The 27,640-nt window shown below is 40.4% G+C and overlaps 1 pseudogene; it reads left to right on the forward strand.

The window, feature by feature from the left end:
• The first annotated feature begins 10,085 nt into the window (after positions 1 to 10,085).
• On the forward strand, positions 10,086 to 18,798 carry LOC125315291 (annotated as a pseudogene).
• The last annotated feature ends 8,842 nt before the right edge of the window (positions 18,799 to 27,640 follow it).

Genomic DNA, 27,640 nt, shown 5'->3' on the forward strand with positions numbered 1-27,640 from the left:
AGGAATGACGAGTCACAAGTCATTGGATATTGTGATATCCGAGTTAGAACATAGGTGCTTGTACTGGACAAGTTCATCGAACGTGACAACACTGAATGATTAGCGACATGGAAGCTTTAAGCGTGGTCAATGACTAATCGTTCACGTTTTGGTATTGTGTAAATAATCCTTCGACTTGAGGCATAGTGTTGGCTTGTGTGTTGGGTGGCTGTGGTTCACAAATGCGCATATTGGCGGGTCGTTGATTCGTCTCTGTATTTGATGGTCATAGTTCATTCACGTACGAAGTCACACGTATGCGCAAAATAGAATCTGTCTCCTTTTTAAAGGTTTGATGTCCTATGTGATCTAAATTGTGACTGCATTGAAATCCTCGGCCGGGGTTGTTGTTATAGAGAATGAAATGTTCATGTCTCGTATAAATGCATGTCGAGTTAGATTTGTACATATGATCGAATTGGCGGCTTGACAAATATTCCATGGCCTTTGTTCGATCGGGACATGGTAAGACAGAGGGATTGAATTACACTGTAGCCAAAACCGACGGGTTCATTATGTTCTTAAAGAATTCACATTGACCGGGTAGCCATGACATATTGCTAGATGTCACTCATGGCTTGTAGGACCTAGAGGTTGATGGGGACAATCGATTCTCTTGGAAGTACTAATGTGTTAGTGCATTTCTTACTGCCAGCTCAATGATGAACCTAGGAATGTCACACACCTTAACCAAATTATGATGACGGAAAGACGACATTGCAAATCTGTTTGCAAATTTGTATACCGAATTTTTAGTAAAGTTAAAATTAAATGGGATTTAATTTTATTTCACATTTTGGTCACATGTGCATACGATGCACACATATGCTCTACGTGTATATACGATATACATATTTTTTTTACTGTATGGTAAAATTATTTTTTACTCTTGCATTAATAAATAATAATAATGATTATTATTTTTTAAAGAGCACTTTGTTAGTGCTTTTTAGATAGCATTTATTAAATTGTGCGTGCTATTTTTAGATAGCATTTATTAAATTGTTAGTGCTACTTTAAATAGCACTTATTGATTAATGCTTTGTTAGATAGCTAATATAAATTGTTAGTGCTATTTTAAATATCATTTATTTATTATAAATAGTGAGTGCTAATTTTAGATAGCATTTAATAATTTGTTTATGCTACTTTAAATAGCACTTATTGTTAGTGCTATTGTTAGGAAGCATTTATAAATTGATAGTGCTATTTTTAGATAGCATTTATTTATGATAAATTGTGAGTGATATTTTTATATAGCATTTATAATTTGTTAGTGCTATTTTTATATAGCATTTATTTATTATAAAATGAAAGATGTTCTTGGCTATTTAAAGAGGGCAAGAGTTTTGAGAAATGTTGATGAAGGTGAAGAGTATGCAGAATTTTTGAGAGCTTTGAGAGAAAAACACAAACACTCTCTTCATTCTCATATTCTTGAAGTGAACAAAATATAATCAAATTTGGAATACTGATTCCACAAACTGCTAGCACAATCGTTGTGGAATTTGTTGTCGTCTTCTTCGTTCGTCGATTGGTGGTGTGTCTGAACTAGAGGCCCGACGCTTGTGGGGCTCGGATCAAAGAACATTTGTATCTCTACCGGTTCAAGCACGCTACGAGAGGTAATATATTATCTCCCTCTGATAAATATATTTTCGATTAAAATGCACGAACTACGCCTCCGGAGATACATGTATGGGTTGTTTTTATTTCCGCTGCGCTTATTAATTTTTAAAGTTGCCCGTACATGTCTACGTGAATCCCAACAGTGGTATCAGAGCCAATCCTTAGGCGTTTTCGTGCATTTAATTGATTTTGTTCGTAGCAATTTTTGCAATACTATGGCCAATTTGTATTAACGAATTGTTCGTCTTACGTGGCTAATAGAGGTTGATTATTTTATACAATAAATTAATCAAAGTAGCAAAAATTGAGACTAAATCAATTTTGAATCGAAAATTTTATGGTTCTATTATATTACGTACGAATTGTGATTCAACGTGGAATTTTTTATTGTGCCTTCCGAAGTTTTAAATTGTGAATTTATTACTTACGTGGAAGGGTGGTGATCATGGAAAAATCCCAAATCAATGTGATTGTTGTATGGATGAATGTATGATGATTACAGGTATTCATTTGGGGATTGTAATTATTAAATGGAGGCTGCGCCCTTCTTTTATTTTCATGTAATCTTTAATTTTAGCATAGTCAATTGTTGATGTAAATGCTACAAGGATTACATGGAGGAGCCGTTAAGCCGGTGAGCTCTTTGGGCCCGGTTCACGAAGAGTTCAAGGAACCAAGAAAAAGAGTAGAGCGGCTCTCCATCATTAAAACATTAAAATGATTAAATGTGGTCTCATTGGCTCGAGACCCATTAAATCATAATTCCATGATCACCACGTAGGATAGATGTTTAATTGTTTGACATCTATTTATTTATTATGTTTACGTGAGCATGTTAAACCGGTTAATGTGCAAAGTGAGACCTCGATAATGACCGAAACCTCCTTTAAATTAATATTAAGTCGTAGCGGGTTTTGGACTCGTGGCCTTCCGTCGTCGTGGTTTGATCCTATATTATAGTGGTTGATTGACCGGTTATGGATACATAGGGGTCAATTGTCATATATAATACTGGACCACTCCATTAAATCATATGATGTTGTGGGGTTGAAACCGAACGATTTTCAATAACTGTTAGGTGAGGGGATCGTTTGCGTTTTCAATACTTACATGTGACGATGGGTTTAACTTAACTATGATCATGGAGTCAATAACCGTCAGGTGAGATTTTCATGATCTAGAGGCCAAAGTTATGATTGGGACTCGTATAAGATACGTTGAATAAGCTGATTCACTCACTAAGTTTATAGAACACCAATAACTGTTAGGTGAGGTGAACTATAGACTGGTGGGACTCCAATCCCCACTAGTAATCTAATCCCAACAAAGATTACCGTTTCTCATTTTAAGGAGTATGAGATCCGCGTATAAATTAGTGGGAGACTCTATTTCATTTAAAGGCCAAAGTGAAATAGTTATTTTGAAAGACAACTTCTAACAATTTAATTTTATGCACAGATATAAATTACTCTGAAAATGGTGAATACAAACCCGCTCGCTTCGATACTCGACAAGAATTGTTTGACTGGACCCAATTTCACCGATTGGGCAAGGAATTTGAGAATTGTTCTCAATTCTGAAAAACTCGGGTATGTGCTTGATGAAAATATGCCAACCTCTTTTCCCGAGGGTGGGACCCAAGAGGAACGCATCACTTATGATAAATGGCATGATGATGACTTAAAAGTTAGGTCATATATGCTTGCTTCGATGAACAATGATTTTCAAAAAAAAAAAATACGAAGCAATGGTAAATGCGAGGTCGATCATGATGCACTTAAAAGAATTCTTTGATGAGAATGGTCGAACCTCTAGATATGAGATATCAAAAGCATTGTACCGCATGAGGATGGCTGAGAAATCATCGGTTAATGATCATGTTTTAAAAATGATCTGGCACATCGAAGAATTGGCTAGGCTGAATCTTATCATGGATAATGACTTAGCTGTGGATTTGATCCTCCAATCTTTACCCGATTCCTTCTCTAGTTTTGTTCAAAACTTCCACATGCATAATATGGAGAAAACTCTTGCTGAGTTACATAGTATGTTGGTAATTTATGAGAAGGAAATGCACAACACAAGACCAAATGTTATGGCTTTGGCTAAAGCTTCTTGTTCAAATAGTAAGACTATTTTGAAGAAAAAGAACTGGAAGAAGCCTGTGAAAGCAGTTGTGCAACCAAAGCCCAAAATTGAAAAAGGGAAATGTCATTACTGTGGTGTCATGGGGCATCGGAAGAGGAACTGTAAGAAGTACCTCGCGGGCTTGAAAGTCAAGCAAAAGAACCAACCTTCTGAAGGTATGGTGTCTATGCTTATTGAAACTAATCTTATGATTAATGCTGAATCCGACTTATGGGTTCCGGATTCCGCTGCAACCTCACATATTTGTATGTCTCCTGAGAATCTAGAAATAAGCAAGATGCTGGGGCAAAATGAGATTATCCCGACATTTGCAAATGGGGCAAAAGTTGCTGCATTAGCTATGGGGACTTTTCGTTTGTGTTTGCCTTCAGGACATGTTTTGATTTTAAAGAACTGTTTGCATTATAAGAATGCTATTCAGAATATCATCTCAATACCTCGTTTGGTTAAAGAAAATTATGAATTTTCTTTTGTTGATGATATATGTTCTATTTACTATAATAGAATGTGTGTTGGTTCCGGATTATTAACGAATAATCTCTATACCATTACAATGTCCGGTAATACGATTACCAATGTCAATAAGCAAAATGTAAATGTCATAACCAATAAACGCTCTAGAGATAGTCCAAATCCAAAGTATGTTTGGCATCTCCGTTTAGGTCATATTGGAGAAGACAGAATTAACAAGTTGAGTAATGATGGATATATCGATCCAATTGGTTTTGAACCATACTCGACTTGTGATGCATGTCTCCGAGGAAAAATGACCAAATTGCCCTTTGTTGGACATGGTGCACGAGCTGCCGACATATTAGGATTGATACATACGGATGTATGTGGACCAATTAATGAAACTGCTAGAGGTGGGTATTCTTACTTCATTACCTTTACCGATGACCATTCACGGTATGACTATTTGTACTTAATGAAGTATAAATCCGAGTCCTTTGAAAAGTTCAAGGAATTTAGGTCCGAAGTTGAGAAACAGACGGGAAAGAGTATAAAGGCTCTTCGATCCGATCGAGGAGGTGAATACCTTAGTACTGAATTCCTAGATTATCTTAAAGATAATGGCATTTTATCACAATGGACACCTCCCGCAACTCCAGAACATAATGGTGTATCCGAAAGAAGAAACCGCACTTTATTAGATATGGTGCGATCTATGATGAGCTACACTGATTTGCCAGTATCCCTTTGGGGATATGCCCTTGACACAGCCGTATATTTACTGAATAGAGTGCCATCCAAATCTGTTCTAACTACGCCTTATGAGATATGGCATAGTAGGAAACCAAGTCTTAACCATATAAAGATATGGGGTTGTCCAAACTTTTGTCAAAAAGCGAGAACAGAAAAATTGGAGGCAAGGTCCGAACATGGTCGCTTCATTGGATATCCGAATGAGACTTTTGGATATTATTTTTATTTTCACTCTGACCAAAGAGTTTCGGTTAGTAGGCACGCTTCTTTTCCGGAGAATCGGTTCGTTCGGGAAGGAGGTCTTTGGGCGGAAAATAGTCTTACAAGAAGAAAATAATGAAGTATCAAATAAACAAGTTCGGACACCGATCTACGATTCGGTGGGAGCTTCTGATATACAACCTCTTAGGAAGAGTGCGAGAACGTCTCGTATTCCTATTCGTTATAGACACTCGATTGAAAATATTGAGTCACTATTCATTATGAATGATAGTGATCAATTGAGTGATCCGAGCACCTATGAGGAGGCGATGTTAGACATCGATTCCGGTAAATGGCTAGAAGCCATGAAATCCGAAATGGATTCAATGTATTCCAACGATGTTTGGACTCTAGATGATCTGCCTGATGGTATAGTACCAATTGGCTGCAAATGGATCTTCAAGAGGAAGATAAACGCTGATGGTCGGGTTGGAACTTACAAAGCACGGCTGGTAGCGAAAGGGTATCGTCAAAAAGAAGGGATCGATTATGACGAAACTTTCTCACCCGTGGCTATGTTGAAATCCATTTGAATTATGTTGGCTATAGCTGCGCACCTTGATTATGAGATATTCCGGATGGATGTCAAAACGGCTTTTCTAAATGGTTTCCTCGAGGAGGATATCTATATGGAACAACCACGGGGTTTTGAATCTAGTGGTGAAAGTCGAAAGGTGTGTAGGCTTAAGAGATCCATTTATGGACTCAAACAAGCCTCCAGAAGTTGGAACATCCGTTTTGATGAAGTAATCAAATCGTTTGGTTTTATTAAAAATCCGGATGAATCCTGTGTATATAAGAAGATCGGTGGGAGCGCAATTGCGTTTCTGGTCTTGTATGTCGATGATATACTCTTGATCGGGAATGATGTACCGATGATATCATCGATCAAATTATTCTTGTCACAGAAATTCTCCATGAAAGATTTAGGAGATGCAACCTATATTTTAGGTATCAAGATCTATAGAGATAGATCAAGACGATTGATTGGCCTCTCGCAGTCTACGTACATAGACAAAGTGTTAACACGGTTTAACATGCAATGTTCCAAAAGAGGATTATTGCCTTTAAGGCATGGAATCCGTCTTTCCAAAGAGATGTGTCCCAACACTCCTGAAGAAAGAGAGCGGATGGCTAAGATTCCTTACGCATCGGCTGTTGGAAGCATAATGTATGCTATGTTATGTACGCGACCCGATATTGCGCATGCTATAGGCATTGTTAGCAGATATCGATCCGATCCGAGAGAAGAGCACTGGATAGCGATTAAGAATGTCCTTAAGTACTTACGAAGGACTAAGGATTTATTCTTGATTTATGGAGAAGGAGAATTTAAAATTGAAGCGTATATCGATTCCGATTTTCAATCGGATACGAATGACTATAAGTCTACATCCGGGTTTGTTTTTACACTTAATGGTGGTGCAGTTAGTTGGAAGAGTTCCAAACAAAGTATAACCGCTGATTCCACCACCGAGGCAGAGTATGTAGCTGCTTCTGAAGCGGCAAAGGAAGCTGCTTGGATGAAGAAATTCATTTCTGAACTTGGTGTAGTTCCATCTATTGAGCAGCCGATTACATTGTTTTGCGACAACAATGGGGCTATAGCTCAAGCTAAGGAACCGAGGTCTCACCGGAAGTCTAAGCACATTGAGAGACGCTTCCATCTCATCGGAGAAATAGTTGGGAGAGGTGATATCGCCTTGCAGAAAATTGCCTCGGCGGATAACGTGGCGGATCCCTTTACTAAGGCCTTACCTCGGTCTTCTTTTGAAAGACACCTTGACAAAATGAGTTTGAGGTACCGGAATAGTTGGCTTTAGTGCAAGTGGGAGATTGTTAGAAATATGCCCTAAAACAACTATGTGATAGTTACGTATTTGGGTATTTCAATTGAACTTTCAAATTATTAATGGCAAGACGTATTTATTCATTTGTCCAAATATTTATATATGAATAAATTCCATAAGATCAGTTGTGACCGGACTTATTCTTAAGACGTTGAGAATATGTATGTGACAGGTTCACGGTTAGACTGAATCTTTAAAGCTATTCCCGATCGATGGATTATTGAAGGGATATCAATTATCCTGTTGAGATCGGTATGTTCTTAACTTCATAATTAAGTATTAGATACTTAATGAATGACGAGTCACAAGTCATTGGATATTGTGATATCCGAGTTAGAACATAGGTGCTTGTCTTGGACAAGTTCATCGAACGTGACAACACCGAATGATTAGCGACATGGAAGCTTTAAGCGTGGTCAATGACTAATCGTTCACGTTTTGGTATTGTGTAAATAATCCTTCGACTTGAGGCATAGTGTTGGCTTGTGTGTTGGGTGGCTGTGGTTCACAAATGCGCATATTGGCGGGTCGTTGATTCGTCTCTGTATTTGATGGTCATAGTTCATTCACGTACGAAGTCACACGTATGCGCAAAATAGAATCTGTCTCCTTTTTAAAGGTTTGATGTCCTATGTGATCTAAATTGTGACTGCATTGAAATCTTCGGCCGGGGTTGTTGTTATAGAGAATGAAATGTTCATGTCTCGTATAAATGCATGTCGAGTTAGATTTGTACATATGATCGAATTGGCGGCTTGACAAATATTCCATGGCCTTTGTTCGATTGGGACATGGTAAGACAGAGGGATTGAATTACACCGTAGCCAAAACCGACAGGTTCATTATGTTCTTAAAGAATTCACATTGACTGGGTAGCCATGACATATTGCTAGATGTCACTCATGGCTTGTAGGACCTAGAGGTTAATGGGGACAATCGATTCTCTTGGAAGTACTAATGTGTTAGTGCATTTCTTACTGCCAGCTCAATGATGAACCTAGGAATGTCACACACCTTAACCAAATTATGATGACGGAAAGACGACATTGCAAATCTGTTTGCAAATTTGTATACCGAATTTTTAGTAAAGTTAAAATTAAATGGAATTTAATTTTATTTCACATTTTGGTCACATGTGCATACGATGCACACATATGCTCTACGTGTATATACGATATACATATTTTTTTTACTGTATCGTAAAATTATTTTTTACTCTTGCATTAATAAATAATAATAATGATTATTATTTTTTAAAGAGCACTTTGTTAGTGCTTTTTAGATAGCATTTATTAAATTGTGAGTGCTATTTTTAGATAGCATTTATTAAATTGTTAGTGCTACTTTAAATAGCACTTATTGATTAATGCTTTGTTAGATAGCTAATATAAATTGTTAGTGCTATTTTAAATATCATTTATTTATTATAAATAGTGAGTGCTAATTTTAGATAGCATTTAATAATTTGTTTATGCTACTTTAAATAGCACTTATTGTTAGTGCTATTGTTAGGAAGCATTTATAAATTGATAGTGCTATTTTTAGATAGCATTTATTTATGATAAATTGTGAGTGATATTTTTATATAGCATTTATAATTTGTTAGTGCTATTTTTATATAGCATTTATTTATTATAAAATGAAAGATGTTCTTGGCTATTTAAAGAGGGCAAGAGTTTTGAGAAATGTTGATGAAGGTGAAGAGTATGCAGAATTTTTGAGAGCTTTGAGAGAAAAACACAAACACTCTCTTCATTCTCATATTCTTGAAGTGAACAAAATATAATCAAATTCGGAATACTGATTCCACAAACTGCTAGCACAATCGTTGTGGAATTTGTTGTCGTCTTCTTCGTTCGTCGATTGGTGGTGTGTCTGAACTAGAGGCCCGACGCTTGTGGGGCTCGGATCAAAGAACATTTGTATCTCTACCGGTTCAAGCACGCTACGAGAGGTAATATATTATCTCCCTCTGATAAATATATTTTCGATTAAAATGCACGAACTACGCCTCTGGAGATACATGTATGGGTTGTTTTTATTTCCGCTGCGCTTATTAATTTTTAAAGTTGCCCGTACATGTCTACGTGAATCCCAACACCCACAACCGAGACAGCAATTGTATGGCCTGCATCTGAAGCCAAGGCTGTACCTAACTGGCAAATACTCAACATGGAGGTGGAATCTCTGTTGCTCATTGAGATTTTGGGATTTTACAATCCACAGAGTGCCATCATGCGATACAGCAGATACTCTACTTATTGCAGCATTGATTTGGCAGTTTCAATGCATGATAGGAGAGAATAAAAGTTTATAGTTCTGACCAAACTTATGCATAGTATTGATTTATCAATTTGAAACCCTGTGGACCTAGCTAGGGAAAAGGGGCAAATTGTGAAGGATACAATATATTCCTTGCGCTAGCTTTTCTTGCGGGGAAACCATATTCGTCGCAACGGAGACTGAATTGTGGTCCCAGAATTGACTGAACAATTTAATTTGGTGGGTAGTTTTAGACTCCAAGAATCCTCGTTACTTATTCTTGCTGAACGCTTGCAACAAATCTAGTGATGGAAAATGTGTGGGAAGCTGTATTTCCCGTTGTGGGCTAAAGTAGCTCCCCAGCATTTTGTAATATTATCGGTAAGGTCTAGTTTAGTGAGTATGGGCAATAGCTGCTCTAGAAACCTAAGCTTCTCATTGTTTGGAACATGAGATGCTTCTTTGCTGCAATTTCATGAAATTTCATTTGATATGATGATGTGGTGATAAAGTGAGCATATCAATGTCGTATAAGCAAAATTGCAAAATCTACATGGTGCATCTCCCCAAATCATAATTGACCTATTTGCTTTTATGCACACCTTAGATCTACACTTAGAAATTGAAATCCAACGTTGAGGATGGGGTAATCTTTGAAATATGTGTGGGTGGGAAGTGCTTGTGGCAAGCATGGGCATTTTGCAAGGGAGTGTCCGAGTGAAATGGGCAGAGGAGGTGGGTATGGGGGGAGGCATGACCTGCATGGAGGAGGAGGAGGAGGTAGTGGTAGTGGGTGGTATGGTCCTGATCGAAATGGTAATCGATCTGGTGGACGCAATACGGATAGTGGTACTCAAGGACGATCAGGAAATGACTTCTATAATCGGCACCATTCTGGTCCCTATGAACGTCGTGGTGCAGGAAACTTGCATTCGTGACAGAAAGATTGCTCCTGATTGGTAATGCAGACAATTCTTTCCAGTTAAAGCAAAGCTGTTTTTTTTTTTTTTTTTTTTTTTTTTTGATGACCCAGGGAACCCCCGCACGGCCGGCAGCCGGGGGGTAAACCCTGGGGGCAACACGTGCTAGCCACCACACATGTGCCACCGGGTAAGTCACCCTGCGACGCCTCTGGGATTTGAACACTCGACCTTTGTTAAAGCAAAGCTGTTGATTATGTGCTGATTGGAAAAAAAAAAAAAATTGTGCTTGTGGCAGAGCAAATGGAGGTATTGCTATTACTTGCTGCTGGTGTCAAAGTCTCTTCTGTTGTATCTCTTCTTCATTGTTGTCTGGGTGGACAAATCGGCTTGATCAGTCTTTTGATGTGCTGACTATGGCTAAAGATTCAACTGTTTAATGTCCGTGAATGCTCGTTTTGATGTTTTGGTCTGATGACATTGCTTGCTTGACTTCGAGAATAAAATTGTTCTTACTCTATCAATGCTATGATGGGTCCTGGATTCTCTATGTTTTCTTATACACATTTAGCATGTGAGTTTTCTGTCTATAGTTTTTTTCTGTCTATAGTTTGAAAAGCATACAAAGTATGAAAAAGCAAAATAGCCCGAGCCGTATCGGATAAAAGTAACAGAAAGTATAATGGAAAGTATAATCAATAAGGAATCTAAATACCGGGTGTCTCAGGCTGCCTTTAGAGCTCCCATGCCCATTTGCAAGTCCAACCAAACACAGCCTTTATACACGTAAAAATCTAAGAGCATTCGAAAATCAAAACATGGAGAAAAAAAAATTCAACCTTTTTCTTTCTATCCATTTTTATCCCTTTCATTTATTTTAACGATAAAAGGCCAATCAGGTCCGAAGAATAAACTAAATGCTGATCAATCTTGTAATACGATCCCAAATCTTATGAAAATTAGCACCAATGAGGATGTAACCCAGTGATAGATCAACCTTAGGATGAAGTTGTATCCTACTATTTTACCATAGTGGAAGTTCGAAGTGGATTACGGCCCTGTGATTTTTCCCTTCACCTTAGAGGATTTTTCACGTTAAAATTTCGGTGTTATTTACTTTTAATATTTGCCGCTTTCTTCCGATGTTTATCTTATTTAATTTTCAAACAAACAGTAGTGGGAAAATTATCTGGGCGCAAATAACGTTCCTTTTTCCCAACAAAAATTTCATTAATGCCACCACCTTAAATGATTTTAGGTTCTTTGATTAGGGTGATGAGTAATTGCTTTGGCAACGTGTCTAACCCACTAGATAACTCCCCAGATTAGGTCGAGACTCCGGGCCATATATATTAGCAACAAAGCTGTGCTAGTGCTAAGAAAGGTGGAACGAGATTAGTCTCTCCTTTGACAGCGCCACGCTCAACAAGCACGTGCTTGCATTCAATGAATCTTTGAAGACAACGTCAGATTTAGACGAGGAATACCCTCAAGCCGCCCAACTTGGACCGGAAGGTATCTTAAAGAATAGAGGAAAAATAGAGTCCTCAAGCCGCCCAACTTGGACAGGTGGTATCTTAAAGAATAGAGGGAAAATTGTCAAAAGAGTCCCAAGTCTTTCACACTTTTGTCAATTCAGTCGTATACCTTTTAAATTTATCGACTCAATCCTAAACCTTTTCACATTTTGTCGATTCAGTCCAATTAGCCAGAAATCGCTGACATGGAATCGCCGATGCTAATGTAGATAATATTTAACAATTTTTTATTTAACATTTTTGAATTTTTGAATTTTCTTTTTTTTTTTTTTTTGGCTTAGGGGCTAGCGACAATTGACAGCCCTAACCCGACAGGGTGGCCAACCTTGAAGATAGAAACGAAAAAAAAAACCGATTTTTTTAAATAAAAGTATTAAAAATTATTCACGTCGGCGCCAGCATTGCTACGTGGGGCGATCGACGTTCTTGTCAGCGATACCCGGAAAATGGGATATTCATCTATAACTATTTAAGATGTGTAGTGAATTTGCGGAGTAATATAAGAAGACAAACACGGGTCTAAAATGGGTCTAAAAAGTAATATTTTCATATAGATACTTGTTCACCATAGTAGAGATTTTGCTCTTCTTTTCAATCACAGAGTAATATAATACTCGAACTAAAAAAAAACAAACAAACAAACGATATTCCAACCGCATAAGATGTGACATTTTGTGGAGAAATGAACTATTTTATCGTAACATTGCAATTTGTAGAAAGGATGATCTCAAATACTTCATTTCTATTGCAACTTTGACCTTTCTCTGTGCTTTTCATTTTACGCTCTCTGCATGGAAAAGACTGAAGTCGTCGCCCTACAAGACGGCATGGGCAATTCAAAGATTCAAAGGTAGAATGCAGGAGGATATGGACTGAAGTAATGAACAGGGCCACGTGATGTTTCAGCTTTCATTGACTGACTTGATCATCAATAATTTCATTGACTGACTTGATCATCACGGCCTTGTAATTTTCTCAACTTGAGGGGCCCATGAAAGATCTGTCATGGCTATTCTCCCGTTGACGACATCCCCTTTGTCTTAACATCGAATATCATGTTGCCCGTCAATGTATTACTCCAATTGCTCCGAAACAAGGTCCCGCGGACACCTAAAGAGACTTGAGCAGAGAAAGCTTTGTTACTAATCCTCATGGACCTTCCCTATGGAGATCGGGTATTATCCAGGTTACTCTCAAGCTTAACTACCATCATTCTTCTGTTTGGGAGTGTCCTAGCTTTAGCAGAAACTAGCAGGGAAGAGACCGATCGACTCGCTTTGCTGGAATTCAAGTCCCGAATGGTCTATCCTGGCGAGGTTTTGAGCTCATGGAATGATTCTAGCCACTTTTGCGAGTGGTACGGTGTCACGTGCAGTCGTAGACACCGAAGGGTTACTGTATTGGACCTCCGTTCCAAGAACCTGTCGGGAGTCGTGCCGCCCCATATTGGTAACCTGAGCTTTATGAGGGAAGTCCATCTGCAAAACAACAGTTTCCACTCGGCAATTCCCCCGCAATTCGGCCGCTTGTTTCGGTTGCAGAAGTTGATCCTTGCTAACAACTCGTTTAGTGGAAAAATTCCTTTGAATCTCTCCCATTGCTCTAATTTGATCTTTCTTGACTTAGGCTACAATATGCTCGAAGGAAATTTGCCTACAGAACTCAGCTCCTTGTCCAAGCTCCAAGAACTTGTACTTCAAATCAACAGCTTGATGGGAAACATTCCGCCATCATTTGGAAACTTATCTTCTCTTCAAGTCCTCGCAATATCAGAAAACAGCCTTGGTGGTACAATCCCAGAGGCTCTCAGCTTGCTGAGAAATCTAAACATCCTCTTTCTGGCCGTAAATAATTTCGTCGGTATGATTCCTCTCTCAATCTTTAATATATCCACTGTGACCAACCTTGACATGGCTGAAAACCATTTAGAGGGGAGCTTACCCAGTGACTTAGGCTCCACTCTTCCGAATCTGGAGGGAATCTTTTTGAATTACAACCACCTCACTGGAACCATTCCTGAGTCAATATCCAACGTCTCTAATCTCGGTCAAATCCAAATCGCTCTCAACAACTTTATCGGGAAAGTCCCTTCTTTCTCAAAGATGAGAGGACTCGATTGGTTTAGTATTGGTGGAAACAACTTAGGAGGTGGGCAATCTGATCTTGACTTTTTATGCTCTTTAACCAATTCCACAAACTTGAAAGTATTGGGCATAGAGGGCAATGCTTTTGGAGGACCGATACCTGACTGTATCGCTAACCTCTCTATCACCCTTTCCATGTTTGGGTTGAATTACAATTGTATTTCTGGAACCTTGCCTTCTGGAATTGGAAATCTTATCAATTTGGAGGTCTTGGGTATGTGGGGCAACAACATCTCGGGAAACATTCCTTCTGAGATTGGAAATCTAAACAAACTGAAGATTTTGTATCTCAACATAAATAATTTCTCGGGGCAAATACCAGAATCAATCGGGAATTTAAGGCTGTTGACCAAATTGACCTTGGATAGCAATAATCTCTGGGGCTCAATACCATCGTCTCTAGGAAATTGCCAGAATCTACTTCTCTTGGACCTTTCAAACAACAACCTCAGTGGTAACATACCCTCGGAAATTGTGGGAATCTCATCTTTGTCGATTTATCTCAACTTGTCCCGAAATAATCTTACCGGCTCCCTTCCAAGAGAAATTGGAAACTTGAAAAATCTCGCCGTATTAAGTCTTGAAGGGAACAAATTATTTCATCAGATTCCAAGCAGTATTGGTAGTTGTATATCCATGGAATGCCTATATGTACAGGATAACTTTTTTCAAGGGCCCCTACCATTGACTATGAGTTCCATGAGAGGCCTTCGGGTTTTGAATGTTTCCAACAACCGATTGTCGGGTCAAATCCCGAAATATCTAGAGTCGTTGAACTTGACGAATTTGAGCCTATCGTACAACGATTTTGAGGGTGCATTGCCTACGGGAGGAGTTTTCAGAAGTGTCATTTCAACTTCCGTTGTTGGAAATAAGATGCTTTGCGGGGGTCTCCCAGATTTTCAACTCCCCAAATGCAACTATGAAGAGTCTATACATACCAGAATAAATGGAACTGCAAAAAATTCTGATATCCACAGCCTTTGCTCTCCTAGGAGTAGCCTGCATACTATCTTTGTTATACTTCTTCTGGTTTAGACGCAGTAAGAATGCATCGGCTTCAAGCTCTTCTGAAGAAGGGCTTTTGCATGTTTCTTATCAGAGTCTATTGAAAGCGACAGGTGGATTCTCCTCCACCAATTTGCTCGGTGTGGGCAGTTTTGGATCAGTGTACAAAGGGCTTCTTGATCAAACTCAGTTGATCGTGGCCATCAAGATTCTCGACCTTACACGACATGAAGCTTCTAAAAGCTTCATAGCTGAGTGCCAGGCCTTGAGAAGAATCCGACATCGTAATCTTGTCAAGGTACTTACGGCATGTTCTGGGTTTGATTTTAATGGAAATGATTTCAAGGCACTAGTCTATGAATTCATGTCCAATGGGAGCTTGGATGACTGGTTGCACCCAACTGCATCGCAATATATAGTGAGAAGCAAGTTGAGTTTAGTTGAAAGAGTGAATATTGCAATTGATGTTGCTTGTGCATTAGATTATCTCCATCATCACTGTGAAACACCAATAGTTCACTGTGATCTAAAGCCAAGCAATGTCCTTCTGGACGATGAAATGACTGGACATGTAGGTGACTTTGGGCTTGCTAGGTTCCTTCCAGAAGCAACGCATAAGTTATTGGCTGATCAATCTAGCTCTGTTGGGGTAAAAGGATCTTTTGGCTACGTAGCTCCAGGTAATGATGTAGCAGTTAGGGGCTTTCCGTTTATTTCCTTATATCAAACACGCAATTGGAGACTGATCCTTGGACAAAAATGCATAATCATGAAACATCACCAAGACTATATTTCAATCTCAATAATTCTCTATGCATCACTACATTTGTGGACTGTTGTAGAGTACGGCTCAGGAAGGGCGGTATCTAGAGATGGAGATGTATACAGCTTCGGAGTCCTCGTTTTGGAGATGTTCACAGGCAAGAGGCCGACTGATGACATGTTTCAAAATGGGCTGACCCTTCATTGCTTCGCAAAGGCGGCTTTGGCAGGCCGAGTGGAAAAGGTAATCGATCCAGTTCTGCTTCCGGAGCACCAGGAGTCAGAGAAGAGTCGAACCATCGCTCTGGATGGCAAGAACAGGGGCTGGTTTAGTACTTTGGAGTGTTTGGTTTTAATCATTGAAATAGGAGTCGTTTGCTCTTCTGAGTCTCCAAGGGAACGAATGGATATTGGCGATGCAGTGACTAAACTCCAAGGAATCAGGAAGAAACTTCTTGAGCTCATTGTCATTCCCTAGTTGATGTAAAATCTGAACTTCATATGGAGTCATGTGGTCTTCATGGTCATTGCTTTGTCTGGAATTGAATGTGGAATTCAGCCATTCACAGACACTTTGAATCTGGCGACAGCAAAACCACAAGTGATGGAGAATACTGACCTGGCAAACCAAGGGAGATCAAAATAGTTTATGCCGTCTTAAGCAAAAGATTATAGTCCTTCAGCTTTGTGAGAAATAAATGCGCTTTTGTTTTGCTTGAGCTCAAAAGATAGAAGCTGTAACCTGTTTGAAAGTCGCACAAAGAAAATGTAATAAAGGAAGAATTACGAAAGCATGGCTCCTTATGTAAGTACCGCCAGACGTCTTGTAATATGGACTTTTGTCTTGCTCTCTTGCAAAACTTAGCCTGTTCGTTTTGGCTTTTAAAAGAAAACGAAAAGACTACTAAGTGCCTTTCCTCTTAAAGTCCTTCAGGTGTGTGTTGTTTTTTCTGCTCTAACATTGGACAGCCACAAGTATCTGCTGCCAGCGTCAATCTTACTACCAAGATAGCAATTGTATGGCCTGTATCTGAAGCCAAGGTCATATCTGATTGGCAAAAAAAAAAAAAAAGTTCGGAGAAACACTTGCAAAACACTTGACAAATTGTGGCCTTAAGTCTAACTCTTGTGGCTGTTTTATTCAAAGTCTGCTTGCTGCAGTTGAATGAGGCCTGGCTGACATTCGTGAATATCATGGCCGCATATAACCACAGATTTTCTATGTAGATGACCCCATCTACTAGTTGGAAGTACAAGCTTTTTAAATCTCTTTGGTTTGTCACTGGTGTATATCATGAGTTGGGGTTCACTTGCTTAAGGGGCGACCCCTTGTCGTCAATTTGAAAAAACCAAAAACAAAAAACAAAAAAAAAAGGCAAATGAGGGAATGGCAAAGAGGAAAGCTCTTGGGGAATGCTGTAAAAAGTTCTCTTTTGAAATGCAGACTGGCGACTTTAGGACACGAGTAAACCAAGACTAGAGTCGCCGCTAGTGCAGAAACGTTGCTTGCCAAATTATGCCAGCACTTGAGTCGCTACATTAGTCCAAGATGATGCTTGCAATAACTCTACCTTTTCCATGTCTTCTTGACCCAAGTTTCACGTCATTGGCCAGCCTTTGGCTTTACGAATCTCTGTTGCTCAATGAGATTAGTCCAGAAATTCTTACTTCCGGTGAGCTCAACACGGAGGTGGAATCTCTGCTGCACATTGAGATTTAACAAGCCACAGTGTGACATCATCACGTGATACAGAAAATACTGTACTAAGTTGAGTGTTGAAATTTGGCAGTTACAATGCATGACAGTATGTTCCTTTTGCTAGCTTTTCTTGTGGAAATGGAGACTAAATTGACGTCCCTGATTTGACTGAACAATTTAATTTGATAGTTAGTTTTAGATTCCAAGAACCCTCGTTACTTATTCTTGCTGGACGCTTAGATGCAGGTCAGTGGTTGGATTTGAATGAAATATCTCTCATGGTAGTTTTAGAATAGTATTGCTTTTTGAATGGATCAGAGTCGATACTCCATGTTCATTGGCTGGACTCAACATTTCTGGATTGGTGCTCTTATCTACAAATTGGTCTTGTGCATCTATTAAAAAATCGTAGACTCATTTTATAGATCAGTAGACAGAACAAATCCAGTGATGGAAAATGTGTGTGGGAAGTTGTATTTTCCATTGTGATCTAGTGTGGGTCGCAATATCTTGTAATTTGATCGGTAAGATCTAGTTCAGTGAGTACGGCCAATAACTGCTCCCGCATTATGGTTGGTATGTATGTTTAGGATATTAACTCTAGAAACCTAAGCTTCTCTTTTTGGAACACGAGATGCTTCTTTGCTGCAATTTCATGAAATTTCCTTCAGTATCTATACAAACCAACTCCAAGAAGAATATTTTTAATGCAGGTGGTGGTTGACAAGGTCTCTAGAAGCTCTTGTGGATTTGGTTTTGTAAATTTTGATGAGAAGCAAGCAATGGATAAGGCTATTGAGGCTATGAATGTGAGAAAAATCATTTTGGAATAGCTCAGCCTCAAGGTTCAGGTGGAGACCAAGGTGGTAAGTAAAGTCATGATGGTGGTCCTGATCGTGGCATCAATAGGGACTATGGTGGTGGAGGTGGAGGTGGATAGTGCTTGAAGTGTGGCAAGCCTGGGCATTTTGCCAGGGAGTGTCCAAGTGAAAGGGGTGATGGTCCTGATCGAAATGGTGATCACTCCGGCCGGCGCAATAGGGCTAGTGGTAGTCGGGATCAGGAAATGACTTCTATAACCGGGGACATTTCTGGGCACTATGAAGGTGTCGTGGTAAAGGAAACTTCCGCTTGGGGCAGAAAGAATGCTCCTGATAGGCATGCACACCATTGTTTCCAGTTATAGTGGAGCAGTTGACTGTGCTCTAATTGAAAAATATTTCGTGCTTGTAGCAGAGTAATTGGAGGTGCTGCTGTTACTTGCTGGAGGCGTCAAAGTCTCTTCTGTTGCATCTCTTCTTCATGGTTCTCTGGGTGGACAAATCTGCTTGATCTGTCTTTTGACGTGCGAACTTTGGTCAAGAGATTCAACCATTTTGTGTGCATGAATGCTCGTTTTAATGTTTTGGTCTGATGACATTGCTTGCTTGACTTTGACAATCAAATTTTGCCTTACTCTTTCACTGCTAAGATGGGTATTGGATTCTCGATCACTTGGATGCTTTAGCAATTGCAAATGCGTCTGAGATCGATCTTGGTCGACTTCTTCATTGGTATTTGCGACTGCAGAGTGCGGACAGCTGTTGGTAATGCCTTTTCTCTTTGCAAAAGAGAAGCTGCCTTAGAAATGAATGGCGTTTTGGCCGCGATCTTTCATATGTCTCAACTTTTTGAAAAGTACATAAGCGGATAAACTGTATGTTTTCTTATGCACGTTTAGTATTGTTGGAGTTGGCGAATACTTCGGGGACCCTTGTTTCTCACACCGAGTATGCCCACGTGAGCTTAGGGAAACCGAAGTGTTACCCAACGACATATGACCCCTACGCGCGGGATGCGGGGGTTCGGGGGCAACGCCCCGACACGGATGTCCCGCTGCCCGGTCAGCGGACGGCTGCCCCGCTCGCCGGTGAGCGGGCGGGGGTTCGGGGGCAGCGCTCCCGAAACCTCTACGGGTTTGGGCTTTTATTTAAGCTGACCCATATGGTGAAGTTAAGAGGTTTTAGGTTTTTTAGCCCGTTTTTGGGCATATATATTTTGTTCGGTTTTATCATTGTATTGAGTTGAATTGGCTGTAAATCGAAAAAATATAGTGAAATCTCTTTGCGGGACGTAGCCCTAATCTTGGGGTGAACACGGGTAATCTCGTGCGTCTTTCCAATTTTTCTCGATTCTCTGTGTGATTGTCTGATTCGGTTCCGATAAATCCCTTCAATTGGTATCAGAGCCTTGTGTTCGAGAGATTAGGGTTTATCGGAGATGTCGGGAGGGTCAAGGATTGAGATCGAAAAATTTGATGGGACGCGGTTCAATCTGTGGAAGATGAAGATGGAGGATCTACTTTGCGATCGAGATCTTTGATCGGCAATCGAAACGGAAAGGCCTGTTGCTGCGAAGCCTGGTGTCGTGATAAGGGAATCGGGCAAGGAAGCGGGGAAGGATGACGAGACGTCTTCCAAAAGGGCGGATCCAAAGGAGATTGAAGACCGGGATCGGATTGATCAGAAAGCAAAGGGCTTGATTTGGCTTTGTCTCACGTATTCGATTCTGACGAACATGATGAACGAACCTACAGCTAAGGATTTGTGGCAGAAACCGGAGTCTTTGTATCAAAGTAAGTCATTAGTTAATAAGCTATTTTTGAGAAAAAAGCTGTATAATCTTCTGATGCATGAGGGCTACTCGTTTTCTGCACATCCGTATAGCTTTAACACGTTGATTAATCAACTCGTATCAATCGGTGTTAAGTTTGAGGATGATGATAAGGCGATAACACTGCTTTGTTCACTGCCGGATTCATGGGATAACTTGATTGTTGTGATCGGTGGTGGGGATAAAGAATTATCATATGAAAGTATGTGTTTTGCTTTGTTATCCGAGGAGACACGAAGAAAGGGATCGGGAAATTCCGGTAAAGAGGCATTGACGGCTAGGGGAAGGCCAGCAGAGAAGACTACGAATCGGAAAGGGTCCAGGTCCAAATCTCGTGGGCGATCGAAGAGTAGGGAGAGGAGGGGTAAAAGGATCTTGGAGATGTGAAGAATGGGGCCATGTGAAGCGAGACCGTAAAAACAAGCCAGTTTTTAAGAAGGAAGCTGAATCATCCTCGGGTAAAAAGGAGGTCGATGCGGGAGATATGTATTTGGCTGCTGCATGTATGGCGCAATCGGATAAGGATATCCGGTTGATCGATACCGGTGCTTCATACCACATGACGCCTCATAGACACCGGTTTTGTGAATATGGGCAATATAATGGTGGGGATGTCATGCTCGGAGATGATATTGCAGTTCGGATTGTCGGGCGTGGCGGGGTGAAGCCGAGGATGAGTAATGGCACCGTGAAGACTATTCTAGACGTGATGCACATACCCTTGATGAGTAGAAATCTGTTATCGATCGGTACGATGGCTGATTCGGGGGTTACTTTTAGTCGTGATAAGGATTCGTGCAAGATGACTCGTGGTTCTATTGTGATTGCACGATGAGTCCGTTACGGGATATTATACAAGCTGCTCGGGGAAACAGTGACTGTTGGTAGCGGGTTTGTTTCTGAAAAGGCCAAGGAAGATGGACATGATATGTCCATGTTGTGGCATCGGAGGTTAGGGCACATCGGTGAAAAGGGGCTGTCTACCTTAGCTTCGAGTCGGATGGTAGAAGGAGTTCCAAAATGCTCTATGGGTTTCGGGTTACGTGAACACTGTCTCCATGGAAAATGTAACCGAGTTAGCTTCCAACACACCGGTACGAGAGCAAATGAGGTTCTCGAGCCGATTCACGACGACGTTTTTGGACCTACTCCAACTCCATCTATTGGAGGATCCAGGTACTATGTATCATTCATAGATGATTTTTCAAGATATAGCTGGATTAATTTTATTAAGAGTAAATCAGATGTATTCGAGAAATTTCGTGAATTTAATGCCTTTGTTGAAAATCAATTGGGCGGGAAGATCAAGGTCCTTCGTACGGATAACGGAGGTGAATTTTGTTCGGATAAGTTCGAGCAATTTTGTGTAGATAATGGTATTGCAAGGCGGAAGACGACTCCATATACGCCCCAACAGAATGGGATGGCCTAAAGGTTAAATCGGTCACTCATAGAAAAGGCGAGATGCATGCTGAGTTGGGCGGGTTTGGAGCCAGAATTTTGGGCGGAAGGAGCCCAAGAAAGTGGTAGTGCTTGAAGAAAGTTCTAAAGTTAAAACTATGGAGATGGTTCCACAAGACACGCCAGTAGACTCTAATTCTGAATCGGAGCAAGGGGACTCGGTTAATGAAGTCGAGGATATAGATTCGGATGAAGACTCGGATACAGATAGCATGCCGGCTCTCGGGAGATCGACGCGGGAAAGAAAGGTACCACTTCGATACTCCCTTAGTGCTTTGAGTACGTTTCATGCTTTGAGCATTACCGGAGATGATCCTAGTTCCGTAAAAGAGGCGAGATCCATGGATGATGCGAATCGGTGGGAGCTCGCGATGATAGATGAGATGCGATCACTTGATCATAACGAGACATGGAGCTCGTGTAAATTGCCTAAGGATAGAAAGGCAATTGGGTGTAAATGGGTGTTCAAGCGAAAGCTGAAACCGGATGGGACTGTAGAGAAGTACAAGGCTAGGCTTGTAGCCAAGGGGTACTCTCGGATCAAAGGTGTTGACTATGACGAGATTTTCTCTCCCGTGGCGAAATTGACCTCGATACGGTTTGTCCGTCAAGTAGCAGCTGCATATGATCTTGAGGTAGAACAGATGGATGTAAAGACAGTTTTCCTTCATGGGCACTTGGAGGAGGAGATATATATGAGGCAACCAGAAGGCTTTGAAGTAAAAGGAAAAGAAAATCTTGTGTGCAAATTGAAAAAGTCCTTATATGGGCTGAAGCAATCACCGAGGATGTGGTACTAGAAATTTGACACGTATATGCTCGAACTTGATTTTTTGCGTTCAAATTCTGACCATTGTGTTTATGTGAAGAGGATGGGCAATCGGTTTGTCATTCTCACGCTATATGTGGATGATATGTTGTTGATCGGGAATAGCATGAAGATGGTGAAGTCCGTGAAGAGTTTGTTGGCTAAAAAGTTCGAAATGAAAGACTTGGGGCCTGCAAATTTTATTTTGGGCATGCAGATTAGGAGGGACCGTGAGAAACGGAAGTCGTGGCTAGGGCAGAAGAAATACATCAAAGAAATTTTGAAGAAATTCAATATGATAGATTGCAAGCCTATTGGTACCCCTATACCTTTAGGGACCAAGCTATTTGCGGAGCAATGTCCTAAAACGGATGAAGAAGCTGAAGAGATGGCCCGAGTTCCATACGCGAGTGCAGTGGGTAGCTTGATGTATGCTATGGTGTGCACACGTCCGGATATAGCCCAAGCAGTGGGAGTCTTAAGCCGATACATGTCTAACCCAGGTAGAGAACACTGGAATGCGATCAAAAGAGTTTTCGGGTATCTTCGTGGAACTTCGAATTTTTCTTTATGTTATGAAAGTACAGGGAATGGAAATATGCTTGATATCGTAGGCCATGTAGATGCTGATTGGGGTGGGGATATTGATAGTAAACGGTCCACTAGCGGGTTTGTTTTCACATTGTTTGGTGCTGCGTTGAGTTGGATGAGTAAGAGACAAAGCGTGGTAGCGCTTTCTTCTACGTAGGCTGAGTATATGGCTCTTACTCATGCCGGAAAAGAGGCTGTATGGTTACGGCGGTTGTGCTCGGAGCTCGGTTTTGAGCAAGGTGCTGTAGATGTGAGATGTGATAATCAAGGGGCTATTTATTTAGCCAAGAATCCGGCGTTTCACTCACGCACAAAGCACATTGATATTCAATATCATTTCATCAGAGAAAAAGTGGAGAATAATGAGGTTCGACTTGTAAAGGTCGACACGGTAGAAAATAGTTCAGACTTCCTTACTAAAGCCGTCACGGGTGCGAAGTTTGAATGGTGCTCTGCTGCGATTGGATTGAAGAAGAATGATATTAGAAGGGCTCTCATTTGCGCGAAGTATCCACCAAGTGGGAGAATGTTGGAGTTGGCGAATACTTTGGGGACCCTTGTTTCTCACACCGGGTATGCCCACGTGAGCTTAGGGAAACCAAAGTGTTACCCAACGACATATGACCCCTACGCGTGGGATGCGGGGGTTCGGAGGCAGCGCCTCTCGACAGGGGTTCCGCTGCCCGGTCGGCGGACGGCTGCCCCGCTCGCCGGTGAGCAGGCGGGGGTTCGGGGGCAGCACCCCCGAAACCTCTACGGGTTTGGGCTTTTATTTAAGCTGGCCCGTATGGTGAAGTTAAGAGGTTTTAGGTTTTTTAGCCCGTTTTTTGGCATATATATTTTGTTCGGTTTTATCATTGTATTGAGTTGAATTGGCTGTAAACTGAAAAAATATAGTGAAATCTCTTTGCGGGACGTAGCTCTAATCTTGGGGTGAACCCGGGTAATCTCGTGCGTCTTTCCAATTTTTCTCGATTCTCCGTGTGATCGTCTGATTCGGTTCCGATAAATCCCTTCAAGTATGAGAGCTTTCTGTCTATAGATTGCACTATATTAACTCTGCTATTGGCAGGATTCTTGGCTGTTTGTGGTGGCTGTTTTGGTTCATGGTTCCGTTACTTTCATGTCATAGGACGTGGTTTAAGTCTTAAAATTTCTGAAAAGTCCTTTTGGCCACAAGAAGCTATTCCTATATGCAATTTAACTCAGTAAAATTCCATCTCACCTTCCAGGCTCCCGCCCATTGTACTGATGGAGGAGTTCTTTTCTCAGTAAAATGTGATCTTTTGGAAGCTTTGGTGATCATGGCAATTTGATTGCATTGTGCTTCTTCCAAAAGCGATTTCCTGTCTCTTATCACCATCTTCAGTTGAAGAGCGCTGGTCTCCGTCTCCTCCGTGCGCATTGTGCTGCTATCTGGTAAGGTTTCCTGGATAAGTTTCCCTTTCGGGTGTAATGACGGCTCTCCCCTGAATCGGCAATTTTGGTGATAAACACATGGCTCCTTTCGCATGGGCAGCTATGCGTGCATCGGCTTGCATTTCTGCCTTAATGATCATCGCCCCGCAGTTTCAGCTGATTCAGTTGTGCTTGATCATATAGTTTCCTCTAATTCTGTCAGAAGTTGTGCTTGCTCCAATCTGAGTTTGACTCTGGGTTTGTAACTCCTAGGTGGGGCATACTCTTGGCACAAGCAAAAGCTGGATCTGATCATGTCCTATTCAGTTGGCAGTCTCTTTCTCTGTAGTCGGCTTTTTCAATGGGAGTCGGCTTGGCCATGCACTGTCAGAACAAGGAGCAGAAGGGCCGTGGACTTGACTTGGCTTGAACTCCCGTTGGATAAGTCTAATAGCTATATACTATTCATCTTTTTCCCTCCGCTAAGGACTCGACAATGGCCTGTGAAGGTAGCCAGCTACAAGCAATGATCGTGACGCCTTCGTGCAGATTTGGGCAAGGGTCCTAGATTGCCCTCGCCCAAATTAGGCCATAGTGTCGCCCTCGCCACACCCTCGAGGCCCCAACGAATGGCAGAGGGAAGAAGATGAATAATAAAAGGAAAGTGTAAGACAAAAAAAAAAGAAGAAAAGAGAGAAATGACTCATAAAATTAAAAAGAAATGCAAAACAATGTCATTTCATTTAAAATTGTCCATGTAAGCCACCGGCCATGCCAAATAGGACGGTCGGCACTGATTGAATTACGGCGTTCACGAATTCCTGCATAAATTACATTTTTTAGTAATAATCATGCCATTGTTGAGAGATGACTCATTAAGACGGCCGACACATCCCGTTACCAAAGGATAATCTTCACCTTTCAGGCCTGGACATGTTACCTCTTAGGTCACGTAAGGATACGTAGTGTGTCTAATAATTAGCTAATTCCACTACTATCACTTTGCAGAATTGGGAACTTTTTCAATTCTTTGTTTTCGGGGAAGTAAGAGCAAAGGAAGGTTGGACATATGGGACAAATCCACGTTACTAAGACTGTTCCAATGGGAGCCGGCTTGGCAATGTACTGTCTGGACAAGAAGAAGAAGAAGCCCCGTTGACTTGACTCGGCTCGAACTCCCCCATTTCTTCGATTAAATATCATTTGCCGACCGCCATTTGTTAACTCTCTTAATAGATGTACTAAGTTGTTAATAATCATAAAATAGTAGTTAGACTTTGTCATTATTAACTAGTACTTCATATATACATATTTCACTTAAAAAAAAATAAGGATTTAGCCACGGATTTTGCCACGAAAAATTGACCAAAATTCGTTGCTAAACTGATTTGCGACGAAAATTAGCGGCTGAAAAATATTCGTCGCCAATTCGGTGTCGCGAAATTTAGCGACGAAAAAAAAAGTTCGTCCCAAATTAGCGACGAATACCTATCTGTGGCTAATTAGCGACGAATAAGTTTCATCTCTAATTGGCCACAAATTTTGCAACGAATTACCCTCCATGGCAAATTAGCGACGAAACTTATACGTCACTAATTAGTCACGAATTTTTCCACGAAAATAAATTTCGTCGCTAAATTTAGCGATGTCGGATTAGCCATGAATTTTTTTTTGTGGCAAAATTCGTCGCAAAACCCAATTAGCGACGAATTTTGCCAAATTTTTCGTGGCAAATTAGTGATGAAATTTTGATTTCGTCGCTAAATTTGATTTACTTTTGGACGAACTTTTCAATGAATTTTTTTTGTGGCTAATTAGTGGCAAATCAAATTTAGCCACGAAAATATCATTCGTCGCTAATGTGCCACGGACATATTTGTGGCAAAATTCAAGTGACGAAAATAAATTCGTCGCTAATTTGCCCGAATTCGTGGCAAAATTCATCGCCGATCACGAATTTGAAAGTTTAGCATCGACATTTGCAACAAAAATAGTCACGAAAAGTATTTAGTGTTGAAATTTAAAATAATTTAGCAACAAAATTAGCGACGAACTCTTCAATGAATATTGTTTAGGGATGAATTTAGCGACTAAATTTTAATTTTTTTCATATGATAAAATCATTTCTTTTACTTTTCGATTTTAAATTTAATTAAAAGCAAAATTAATTTCTGCAATTTATATTTAACATTGATTAAGCACTTAATAATATCAAAATTTTATAATAATATGAAAATGAGATACATTCATCTACATTTTTTACAAGAATGACATAAATATTTTTCTTTAGGGAATCTGCACATAATTAGTTCCTCATATTACAGTAGCTGAAGAATTCATTCTTCTATTGGATGGCAACGGATCTACCAAAGTAGCATTTAGTTAGGTAGTATGGCGAGAATAATGGAAGCAACCGGATATATAACAAAATCAATTTTCCCCACTACCGCAGTGACCGGAGCAGAACTTGCTTAAGAACCACAGCAAGAAGATCTCTGTAGTGCTTGAGCAGCCCTTGATGCCTGCTCCGGTTGATTGATCTTAATTGCTGCTTGAGGCTGCAGGAGTTCAACCAAACAAGAAAGAGGTCACCTAATTGATAGTCCAAAAAGAATAACAATAATAGTGAGCTAAACATAAGTAGAACATCTAGTTACCCGTACCTTTATAACAGTCCAATTCTCATACGCGCCAGGAGACCATGGATTTGGACTGAAGAGGCACCTTGGTATCCCCTTGGGAATATTTCCAACTGGTGCAAATGAAATTGCCGTCCATACCAGAACCATCAATGGCACACCATAATCTGCAATGAAGCCTGGAGGCGACCCTAGGGCATGTTGAAATCGTGGCTGGTTTTTAAGTCCCGTTATAACATGACATTGGACTAACAGAAAAGAAGAATTTCCATTTTAATATCTTTCATAAGTAAAATATAGACCATAAAATAAAGTAAATGATTGCACGCAGAATAAATGAACTTTTTAAACTGTGTATGTAGTCTGCATAGCAGAATGGGATTTCACATAAGACCTTTGAGGTTTTAGAAACTTGCCAGATCCATATTTCCAAGATCTTGCTTTTCTGCTTTTTTAATGCTGTAAACAGAAGCCCAAATGACAAGACCAAAGCAAACGTACCATTTGCAAATCTCCATGGAGGTAAGTAGAAGCACATCAAAACTTGACTTTTTTTTTTTTTGGGCAGAATCAAATCTTCATCGTCAAAAAGCTTAAAGACAGGTTGATGTCATGGATACTTGAC

This window comes from Rhodamnia argentea, chromosome 5, assembly GCF_020921035.1.
Source record: "Rhodamnia argentea isolate NSW1041297 chromosome 5, ASM2092103v1, whole genome shotgun sequence".
Taxonomy (NCBI): domain Eukaryota; kingdom Viridiplantae; phylum Streptophyta; class Magnoliopsida; order Myrtales; family Myrtaceae; genus Rhodamnia; species Rhodamnia argentea.